This window comes from Salvia miltiorrhiza, chromosome 6, assembly GCF_028751815.1.
Source record: "Salvia miltiorrhiza cultivar Shanhuang (shh) chromosome 6, IMPLAD_Smil_shh, whole genome shotgun sequence".
In the NCBI taxonomy this organism is placed as follows: Eukaryota; Viridiplantae; Streptophyta; class Magnoliopsida; order Lamiales; family Lamiaceae; genus Salvia; species Salvia miltiorrhiza.
Genome location: NC_080392.1, coordinates 18,906,707 through 18,918,701, shown reverse-complemented (window position 1 = coordinate 18,918,701; position 11,995 = coordinate 18,906,707).

Genomic DNA, 11,995 nt, shown 5'->3' with positions numbered 1-11,995 from the left:
TCTTGATGATCTAAGGGCTGAAAATCATTTATATTTTATACACTTAAGAGTGTTTTTATTCTATATATATATATATATATATATATATATATATATATATATATATATATAGGGGCGCGCTCCAGTGAGACCCCATATTTTTCGTGAAACACTAGGACAATGAATAAGACATATAATACTAATGAACAAAATGTATATCTAATGAACAAGATGTATATACTGATGAAAAATAAAATTTAAAAAATTCGTAATGAATAAGACATATATACTGATGAACAGGGCCGTATATACTGATGAACAATGCAGTATATACTGATGAATAACAAAATTTAAAATATTCTGCTCCCTCCAGGATTCGAACCCTGCGAAAAAAAATCACCCTCCAGATACAATATCAGCCATAGGATTGATAAAATAAACGCACCAGATCGTGCCCTAGATCTCACTAAAATTAGGGGGTCTCATTGGAGCGGCCCCCTATATATATATATATATATATATATATATATATATATACATATATATAGGGTTAGGCTAAAATAATAACTAATTTTAGGATATAAATTAAGAACCAATATAAACCATTAGATCTTCAAAATTGGATGGTTAGATATTACCCATATTTAATTGATCAATTACATGCTGAATACACATTAGGGACGAAAGGTAATTTCATTTTTGGGGTAACTATCCTTTTCCTTATTTGAAGGAATCGTGGGATCAGTTTCAGATTTGATCGCAATTATTTTCTATGATACGTAAACACTCCATTCATGGTAGCAGTGTTAATGTTGAGATGAAGTCCAGATATTTTAAATTCATGCAAACTGACAAAACGATTCATGCCCAAAACCCACTTTTATTCATCTAAGTATTAATTCAGGATGCATTGGCACACGAATAATTCAATGTATGTGCATGAATAGGATGCATCAGTATGTGAATAATACAATGTATGCGATGAATGGGATGCCATTAATACTTTTAAAAGTTTCATGTGTAATTTTTGTAGGTCGATATGTATAATCTTTGTAGTTCGACATAAATAGGATGCATTGACACGTGAATAATTCTGTATATGTGCATGAAAAATATAGGATGCATTGGCATGTGAATAATTCAGTGTATGCGCATGAATATGATGCATCGTTATGTGAATAATATAGTGTATGAGCATGAATCGAATGCATTAGTACGTGACTATTGTAACTACATGGCGATGAGAGAGAGATAGAGAGAGTTTTGTATTTAACCGATGCAAAATGGACGGAAATAATTGCATAGATATATATCATTCATTAAGATAAGAAAATCCATCTTTCCATACTACTGGGCGAAAATAATGGGGATTAAAAGTTGTACACGGAAAGTCAAACACAATGATTCACTATTATACCCTTTTTACCATAGTTTGGCATGAATTCGCAATTCAAGTAAAATGAATTATGTAGAATGAGTTATTTCAGATCTGGGCCATTGATTATAGAGAGATCTATGGTCTAGATTAGTTCTTAATTTATATGCTAATGGGAGTTTTGTGAATAACCGCCCCCTATATATATATATATATATATATATATATATATATATATATAATAGAGTTAATATATAGAAGTGTCCACTTTCATATTGTAAAATTAAAATCTAGCCTATGAAATAAAAATATTAAAAAATGACCAGTTTTTAAGCAAAAAGTCAGAAATACCCTTCCCCTTAAAATATTAAAAAATGGCCAGTCAGAAATACTCTCTCTCTAACGTGTTCTCTCTCTCTACGCTTTCTCTCTCTCTCCCTCCCTCCTTCTTTCTCTCATCCGACGAAGCGCCGCCGCTCTCGCTTCGTCTGCCGCCGCCAGAACATCAAGGCTCGAGTTTCCAAGGAGCAACCGTCGCTTGCGCGCTCGAGATTGAACAAGGCCTTCGTTCTGAATCTCAGCGACTTTCCGGCTTGTCGGCCTCCGCCAAGTCGCGGCACTCTGACGCCAGGTAGGGGCGGTTGCTGGACTTCCCACATAACTCCGTTCCCTCCTATTGAAGTGTCCCACATTGGATTGGAGATAGTGGCATGAGCCACTTTATATGGTGAGGCAACCCTCTCCCTTATAAGGCCTTTTAAGGGAGGAATGGGCTCAATATCCATTTCTAACACCTCCCAATCTCAGGTTCACAAACACACTTTAAATTTCTATCAAACCCTAATTTCAATTTTAATTTTGGAATTTGGTATGTAGATCAAGTCTGCCTACAGAAAGAAGGTTTGGGAAACTTATCTCGATCGATTTGCACCTCATCTGAAACCCGAAGTCGAGTCCAATTTCAAATTGGTTTGTGAACAATTGAATTGGGGATTTTGATGTCATCGATTTTTTATGATTAGGTTACTAATTGTTAAGCGATTTTGATGTGTCCAATGTCTAATTAGGGATTTTGATGTGTCCAATTTCAAATTGGTTTGATGTGTCCAGGCCTCATCGTCTCTGCCCCGGCCTCGTCGCCTCCGCCATCTCCGACGCCAGGTAGGGGCGGCGCTCCTTTGGCTTCTTCTTCTCCTCCTCTTTCACAGTTCAGCATCGACTGCAATTTCTCTTCGCTTCGAGCCATTGCGGACAAATTGGGGACGAATTAGGATTTTGAGCAGGGATGTACATTCTTCGTGCGGTTGTGGTGATTCCCCAGGGTGGAGGCGGTGTTGCTGAGGACGGTGTTTGGCGTCTGGCAGAGGCCGCCGGGAAGTGGTCTGGGCGGCGAGCGAAAAGGCGCAGTGCAGCGACGCCGCTCAGAGGCGGCGCGTTTTCCCAGGCAAAAAAAAAACCCTAGTTCCATATCTGAGTAATTTTGGGGATTTTTGTCTTAATTCCTTGAAAAAAAGTTTAGATCTGAGACGTCTGTGAATGATTTTCGTTCTAAGATCTGTTGAGATTGTTGATTCAAAGGAATTATTGTATTTTGATTGTAGATTGAATTGATTCGGATATTTTATTGTATTTTGATTGTTGATTTAGAGGAATTGATGTATTTTGATGGTAGATTGAGTTGTTGTATTTTGGTGTTGTACAACAATTTGATTGAGCTGTATAATTATTTTTTTAATGGTTCTTAAATTCACAACCAAATTTATGAATTCACAGCTTAATGTTTTTGAATTCACGACCACATTTATGAATTCACAACTTAATATTCTTGAATTCACAACCAGATCTATTAATTCACAACTAAAACTCGAATTCATAATCAAAATAAATTCTAGTTTTAGTTGTGAATTCAAACTTTAAAAACTCAAATTCACAACCAAAATAAATTCTGGTTGTGAATTGAATTCTGGTTGTGAATTCACTAAAACTCAAATTCCCAATCAAAATAAATTCTAGTTTTAGTTGTTAATTCAAACTTTAAAAATTCAAATTCAAAACTACTTGAATTCACAACTAAAATAAATTGTGGTTGTGAATTCACAACCAAAACATTCTGGCTATGAATTAAATTTTGGTTGTAAATTCACAACCAAAAAATTCTTGTTGTGAATTCGACTGTGTAGGGTTTAGGGTTTATGTTAGGTTTTAGGGTTTAGGGTTTAGGTTTAGGGTTTAGGTTTTAGGGTTTAGGGTTTAGAGTGGGTTTACGGTTTTAGGGTTTAGGGTTTAGAGTGGATTTAGGATTTAGGATTTAGAGTGGGCTTAGGCTTGTGAATTCACAATCAAAAAATTCTTGTTGTGAGTTTGACTGTTTAAGGTTCAGGGTTTAGGGTTTAGATAGTTTAGGGTTTAGGGTTTACGGTTGTGAATTTGACTGGTTTTGAATTCACAACCAAAAAATTCTTATTGTGAATTAAATTTAGGTTGTGAATTCACAACCAAAAATATCTGGTTGTGAATTAAATTTTGATTGTGAATTCGACTGGTTGTGAATTCACAAACAAAAAATTCTGGTTGTGAATTCACAATTCACAACCAAAAATTTTTGGTTGTGAATTCACACTGGTTGTGAATTGCGGGATTTTTTAAAGGGGTGATGTAAAGTGGACATTTTTTAAATTTTTAATGTGAAGGGTATTTTGGTAACACTGGCCATTTTTTAATATTTTTTTCTTAGTGGACAATTTTTAATTTTACAATATGAAAGTGACCATTTTAAAAATCCACTCTATATAATATTATTATTTTATATTTTGTTTCCTTAACTTAATCTCCGTTTGGATATGTAATTTGAAGTGTATTGTTATATTATTGATTTTTTTTATATAATATTTTGTATTTTCTTTATATTTGAATCTGAATTTGTTGTGCAAAATTGCAAATTAAACATTATTATTGTTGTTATTATAAGCTTTATGATTTTTGTGTCGTTATCACACGTGTAAGTTTAAATTTTAATTATGTTGTGTCAACACGAAAGATATCGTTTCATATTCGTATTCACATCGTATAGTAATAAATATTAAATTTGGATAAAATCTAAAATATAAGGAGTAATTTTTATAAAAGAAAATATTTGATTTTCGTGAACTAACAAAAATAATAATAAAATTACTCGTGAATAAATGGAGTATTAGATATTGATAATAACAAGTTGCAGAATAAAAAAAAGCTTAAGAAAAAGAAAAAAAAAACTTAAAATTGCCTCTGGTAGAGGCCAAAGTGCATAATGACCCTGACGGAGATAATTGCTTTGCCTTGTCGTTGTGCGGTGGAACTCTCCGTGCAAATAAATTTATACTTTTCCTATGCCCACAGCTAGGTTCCGCTAGCGGTAAGTATAGGGATCTCACGAGGAGTTGGTGTATTATTCTCTCTTGTTATGGTCACGATCACACACTTGGGGTTGTGCCCTGATCAAAGCACTGGAAACAAAGAACCTGAAATAAAACAAAAGAAAGATAAAAAATAAAAGGAACTTGGTTTGGGCATAGTCTCGTCAAGTCTGGGCACAATCATCGCTCATAGGTTTAAGGATTGTCATTGTGCCTTCACGTCATTGGTTATGGGCAGATATCAATAGGTTGGGCCCCTTTGTCACTTGACACGTGCGCAGCCTACCCCGCCCTCATCCGCGCCCTTCATGTGGTTGCCCACAGGAAGTTTGTCGGACCCAAATGGTCATCAGGCATGTCCGAAGACATACTACCACTCGCCCACAATTGTCGCACTTCGTGGAGCCGGATTTCTCCTAACTTGTGCACACATACTGCTTGTAACTTGGCCGTGCCCAGAACAATACCGATCGGATAAAGTGCCGAGTTTGTCCAAGTTGTGTTGGAATCAGGCCAATTGCTTCGGGAACGTGATTGCACAAATCTTGTGCCCACATTAGACCTCACGATTTCACTTGCTCATACTTAACTAGATTTTTAGCCTCAAACCAAGTAAAACAATTACCTAGACATAATTAAATAAAATAATACAAAATAAATAAACGAAATAAACATACTTGAATTGAAAGAGAAGTTAAAAAATAAAAGCAATCTTTGGGCAACACCAACTTTGCCCAAACCAAATAAAAATAATACATAAAATAAAAATGTGCCCAAAGGGCTTGTTTCTTCCTTGGCTAGACTCTCATTAAAATAGAAATACAAAACAAACTAATCTAAAGTGAAGAATCGCTGAAAATTATGTGTTAAAATTCGTATCCAGCTCATGTGACCGCAGGGAAGTGCTTCTTTCTATAGAGAAAGGAGTGGGCCTTGGGCCAGGTCCATGTAGATTAGGGCTTCTAGGCGTAGCAGGCAGCAGCTAGGGTTTCTGGGCACGACGGTTATGGTTTCTGGGCGCAGCCAAGTTGCTGAAATTTCTTTCCATATATGCTTAGCTCAAATCAGAAATGCATCCCATAACTTTGGCAAGTAAATTAGGTCAGATCCTCTTATACATGGTAAGTGGATATTCGCCTCATTCTTTCTTTGTCACACCCCAATTCTTGAAGGAATAAACTATAATCGAGGTGCGACTAAAATCATAGAAATAAACAAGGGAAGAACCTTGTGAAATTCAAATAATAGGATAAAAAGGTTGGGTAACCCCCTTTGAATGAAGAAAGATAGAAATCAAGTGATACTTAATCAATCAACAACATTCTAAACCTCAGGATCACAAGTTTGGTTTCATGCTTCTGATAACCAACGTTAAATAACAAAATGCTAGAAGTTGAGAGTCTAAGCTCGATAAGAAACATGATTCAGAATTTAACATAAAAGTCTTAAGTTGGAGAAACAAAAGATAAATAAGAGCTAGTGGTACAACGGAAGACAAAATACGGAGTTGAACCCTAGCCTCAGCTCCGCCCCGTCAGCACCGACCAATCAACCTGAAAACATTTGAAAGTATTTTTGGGCTAAGTACTAATGTACTTAGTGGACTAGCATTTTTATAAACATTTCATAATCATAAGAGCAGTTTATCCAATTATACTTGACATACTTAGAAGGTTTTAAAGTGAAATAACTTCTAAGCATGTTAAAACATTTTATTATATTGCGCGCAATTGTCACACTCCCTTTCCGTTACTCGCTGTGATCCCGGACCTTTTAGCCACCGACGGATCCATTACTCCTGCTTACTTGAACTGAGGGCGTAACCCAGTCAAGTTTCCATTTGGGACCCAATGCTCCGGAACACATCCCGTCGAGCACCCTTATAACGTACATACATGATTAGTGCCCGAATGGAGATCAACCCACCGAGTCAGCTAATAAGTGTACACAATTCTCAAATAACGTGTTAGGTCAAGAGAGAACCTCGATCGATTAACTTATGCGAGCCTTAAACAGAGCAGAGTGCACAAAAATATTTTATCGGATAAACAGTTTTCATTTCATTGAAACATTTAAGCTCAATAGCTAAATCATACATTTGGAAAATAAGCCCACCTGATTAGGCAATGCCTGTCGTTTATTCTTAACTCTGAATCGGAATATGTAACAACCCGCTCTTTTATTATATTTAAATCCAGTAATACGATAATTATTATTTCATCTTTCAGTAAATCAGGCCCAATAATTATTTATTATTTAAATTCAGCTTATGACACTGGATTATATTCTAATTAAGCAGGATTATTATTTTATTACCAAGTCAGTAGTTTCGCGTAAATAAAATCGCAATGAAAATTATTGAGTAAGCCAATAATTATTTCAGATTCATAACTGACTTAGCGAAGTCATGTTATTTATTAATCACAATAGAATTATTTTTCTATTTTTATTATTATTTCTTGAGTCGTGAATTTATTCCGGTTTATGAAGAATTAAATCTACGGATTTAATTTAGAATTTATTCTAGCTAAGAAAGGAAGCAGATATCGAGTAGTTTCATAAACACGCGATATTAACAAAACCCGGTAGTTGGATTTTATTTAAAAAAAAAATGCAATACAATATTACAGATATAGAAATTCCAAGACAAGAATTATTGCTTCTGTTTATACTTCACTTTACAAACCCCTATTTTTCTATCTATCTACCAACACTAAAAAAAAAAGGAATAGTGTATGTGTGTGAAAAAAAATCTGCAGCTATCCCTTAAGCATGCTCAGCCATCTATTCTGGACATTTTTTTGACTCCAGCTCCACGCCTATGTAATACTCTTTTTGACTCCAGCTCCAGCAGCATATTTGCAAAATTTTCACACCCGAACACCTTCATTTGGTTTCAGATTTCAGCAGCTATTAATCTTCATTTCATTCCCATTCCACACTTGTACTGCTCTTCATCCATCTCTGCCAAAGTATTCACAAGTTTCAGTTTAATTCAATTCATCTGCAACCTTCAACCAAAGCAAACATTAAGGTATTCTGTTTCTTTTCAATTTACTTCCTCCTGTTACATGATGCACACCCACAGAAATCATATTCATTAGATTGAAATGCATCATACGAAGGGAGTAGCATAACTAGTTACTTCTATAGAATCAAACACACTATGACTTACACACATAGCCTTATCGTCTCACTTCTTACTTATTAAAAAAAAACAACAGCATGTTCACTTCTATGTATAACCAACAGCATGTAACCATACACGATTTAGGCTTAAAAATCATGGCCTTTTACTTAGCACAACAACACCTATAATTCGTAGAATAAGAGGGGAACGAAACTTGAAGAACTTAGCTTTTAGACAACGAGGGACGCGGCCCTGTTCAGTCGGGCCGAGAGACGACGAGTGGGCGGCGACTCACGGGTGAAGCAGCAGGCGTTCACCGGTTTCCCAATGACAGCGGCGCGACGAAGCTCGCTGGTCCTCCATTTTCAGCAACGGCGAAGGCAGCGGCTATCTCCAGATTTCGGAGTGACAGGGGCGTTGGGGAGGACGACGCGACGATGGAGCTCTCACCGGCTTCGGAACTCGGAGAAAAACTAGAAACGGCGGACTCCCCGGCTCGCCATTAACCGAACAGCAGCAACAGAGCCGAGAGGTCAGGGCTCGACCCTTGCCTTCGTCGTGTCGGCACAAACGTGTGCGTCAGAGCAGGGAGCGGCGATGGCCTCACTAATTTCAGAGGCGACAACAGCCAGGCTCGCCCGAGCTAATCGCATCGGATCGAGACCCCGACTGTTCGCCGGCCTCCCTACAGCAGCGGCGCTCGGTGCTTGGCAGCAGGTTTCAGGCGAGAAGCTCGCCTTGGTGCTCCACGATCTGTTAAGTCGAGAGTGAGAGAGATGTTGAGGGCTGAGCTCGTTGCCAGAGCAGAGGTCGAGAAGACAGACCGATTTCAGGTTTCCGAGCAACGACCACTAACCGGATTCTCAGAGACGACGGTGGTGAGTCGCCGGATTTACAGAACCCACGGCCACGGCGGGATTTTCTAGAAGGAGATGAACTAGGGCTCGGGCTCTCCACCGATGCTTCGAATCGAGAGAGAGGAGACGAGGGAGCAGACCGGCGTCGGGAAGAACCGAGGCGACGACCGACTGGCTCGCCGGATTGCGGGTGGCGGCGGCGGCGGAAGCCTCGTCTGAAGGCAGATTGAGTTTGGGAGAGATTGAGAGGAGAGGAGGCTGCGGGCGTGAGATTGGGAGAGCTTAGAGAGAGAGACCGAGATGTGAAGGAATGGAGGAATGGGCCTTTTCAATTTATTTTGCTATTGGGCCTGTATTATTAATAAATCCCTTTCATTTTTTTTAAGTGGGCTGAAACAAATATATTCTATCCCCTTGGGCTTTATTTAAATCTTTGGGCTGTAGTATAAACTTGTTGGATCCGGGATTAATTATTCAGTTGGGTTGCTATCTATTAATTTAAGCCCTCATTATTAATCCTAATTATATTTAATTAGTGATTAATTTTAAGACTTACTAATTATTAATTAGTAAGTGAATTAGATTATTTTTAAGATGAGTAGATTATTAAATATTAATAATCCGACCTCATAAGACGAGCTTTATTTCCTTAAATAGGATTAGCATCTCATAATTTAATTAAAGGAATATGAGTCATGCATAATCATTTCACGCATCCTCATTTATTGAGATTTTTTCGAGAATTAGAATCTTATTTTATTTTCTCGGATTAAAGGTCAAGCACCAGAGTTAGAGCTAAACCGTGAGTCTACTATTCAGGTGGGCTTTCTACGTATAAACTAAACATTATATATTAGAATTGCTTAAGACTTTATGCTTATGAATTTAAATGATATTGTCAATGCCTAAATGCTTTATGTTTTATTATTAATTGCCTATCTGATGTTAATCGAATTCGGATTCTGGATGGGACCGCAAATCCCTTCGGAATTAGTGTACACCTTGTGATCGTGAGTCATCTAGCGGGTTGGCCGATCATAGTGTCCGTAGAGGGAGGCCTCCCTCTCGGCACGAGTTACTGATATGGTGATTAATGATATAAAATACCTGCGCGGGTTATTGATGAAAGAAATGATATTATGTTTGGTAAATACGAGTCTTTAAAGGAAAACCCTCGTATATTACTACTATTGAAAGGCTTGACAATAAAATATTATGCATATATGTAAATTTCGGCAAGTGTCCACTAAGTACTTTTGTACTTAGCCCTGCATGTATTTTTAAATGTGCAGGTTGAGCTGTGATCGAGGATGTAGTGTGCAAGCGGAGCTTTTGTCAATTTAGGACGAGAACCTCAGAGTGGAGTATATGTCTTCATACATATACTCAAGTTATTGTTATTCCGCTGCGAACACTGATTATGTTAAGATATTATGTCATTTGTCAAACAATATGTATTATTTAATAATGTACTAAAACCATTGAGTACCCCGTTTTGGGATAATATTATGTACGGTCCTCTTGTGGCCTTCGTTGATATCTAGATATTTCGAATTGATTTCTTTATACAAGTCGAGTCATCAAGAAAACGAATATACCCTTTCTAAATCCCGCTCCTAAATTCCCCTCCCTTAGTCGCGGTTTTCCCGAATTTGCTATCCTTAGCAAGTGCGGTCGTGACAGAATGGTATCAGAGCATTTCTTTTGCTCTGAGTACTACTCATTCCTTCTAAGTTGAGTCTAGATTAAGTAAGTTAATACACTTTGAACTAGTTGACAAAAGCTTGGCACTACATCTCGTCACGCTCAACGGAGGTTATGGTAAGTACTTTCAAGTTTTAATTAAGTTAATTTCTTGAAATGTATGAAGCATGAATAAGTATGACTATGGTATGAATCACAAGAACTTAGAACTGTTAAGTTATATATGCTCACTCTCACGACGGAACATAGAAGAGAACTTAGGGAGATGCCTTAACTTTTTCTTCATGTTACGATGACATCGACAATGACGGTCGAAATAGAGAAAGAAGAATCACACGAAGGGTCGCATGATGAAACCACGAGCATGAAGATTGAGCAGCATAACGAACGCCAATAGTACGTTGATGGCATGGGCATAGCTTAAATATTCGAGTGTTTTTCTACGATGAGATCTCGAATTAGCTTGGCCTTTTGAACTTATTTTGTTGAAACTTTTAGTGCTCGTTGCTAGATTTAAGAAAATATCATCATCACATAACAAGCCCTAAGTTCGGTAAACAACGACACTAGAACTATATGATAGTCGAATTAGGTAATCTGTGATTAAGTATTAAGAACCTGTATGACTTGTGTAAATGCTAGATTTAGATGATGAGGTGTTTTTGCACGTTATGGTTATTGAACCGAACTTGTTTTCCGATTTTAGATATTTAGAACCTTATCGCCTTAAGTTACTTGTCGTGTGCTACTTTTGACGATAGAACTTCCTTTGTTAGATGGCGAGGACTGTTTTCACCCGACGACGACCACTGCCCCCATGGACTAGTCCAGAGGAGGTCGAAGCAGGTCCTACCGCACCTATGCTCCATGTCACGGGGATAACCTCGGACAGTTCCTCGCAGGTTTTCACAGACACTGGGTCGAGGCGAGTGCACATGGAGTATCAGGGTATGACGGTATCCAGAGGTTGATCTTACTGTTACCTTCCGAGTGGCAGGGATGGGCTAGGACAGATCTCTGCCCACTACATCTTTCGCCGAGAAGATTACCACGACCTCATGGGAGACTTCCCTAGCTTTATTGCGGAGCTTCAGATCTGTTTCACTTTGTGGGGCCGCGCCCCTCTAGGGCCCTACATCCTGCCGGGAGACTACGTACAGGTGGGGACGCCTTTGCCAGCGGAAGCACCCACTACTGCTCCCGAGCCCTCGATGGCCTTGCCACGAGATTCTCCACCACGAGCCTCAGTTCTAGGGCGCCGTGGTAGGCACGATGACGAGGCAGGCCCTTCTCGTCCACGGGCTCGCAGGGATTTCCCATCGCCTCCTGACTCATCAGCCCGGGCTGCTACTCCTCCACCACCAATGATACCTACGGCAGAAGCAAGGCTTTCGACTGCCATGGCCAACGCTGACAGGGTCATGTCCAACCTGAGGGAGTTCATAGATAGGGGCAAAGCCCCTATGCAGGAGGATGATGGTACAGTACCGTATGGTACGATGAGGAGTACTCATCCCGAGCCCGTGCCAACTCCAGCTCCGATCAAGCCTCGTGCCAC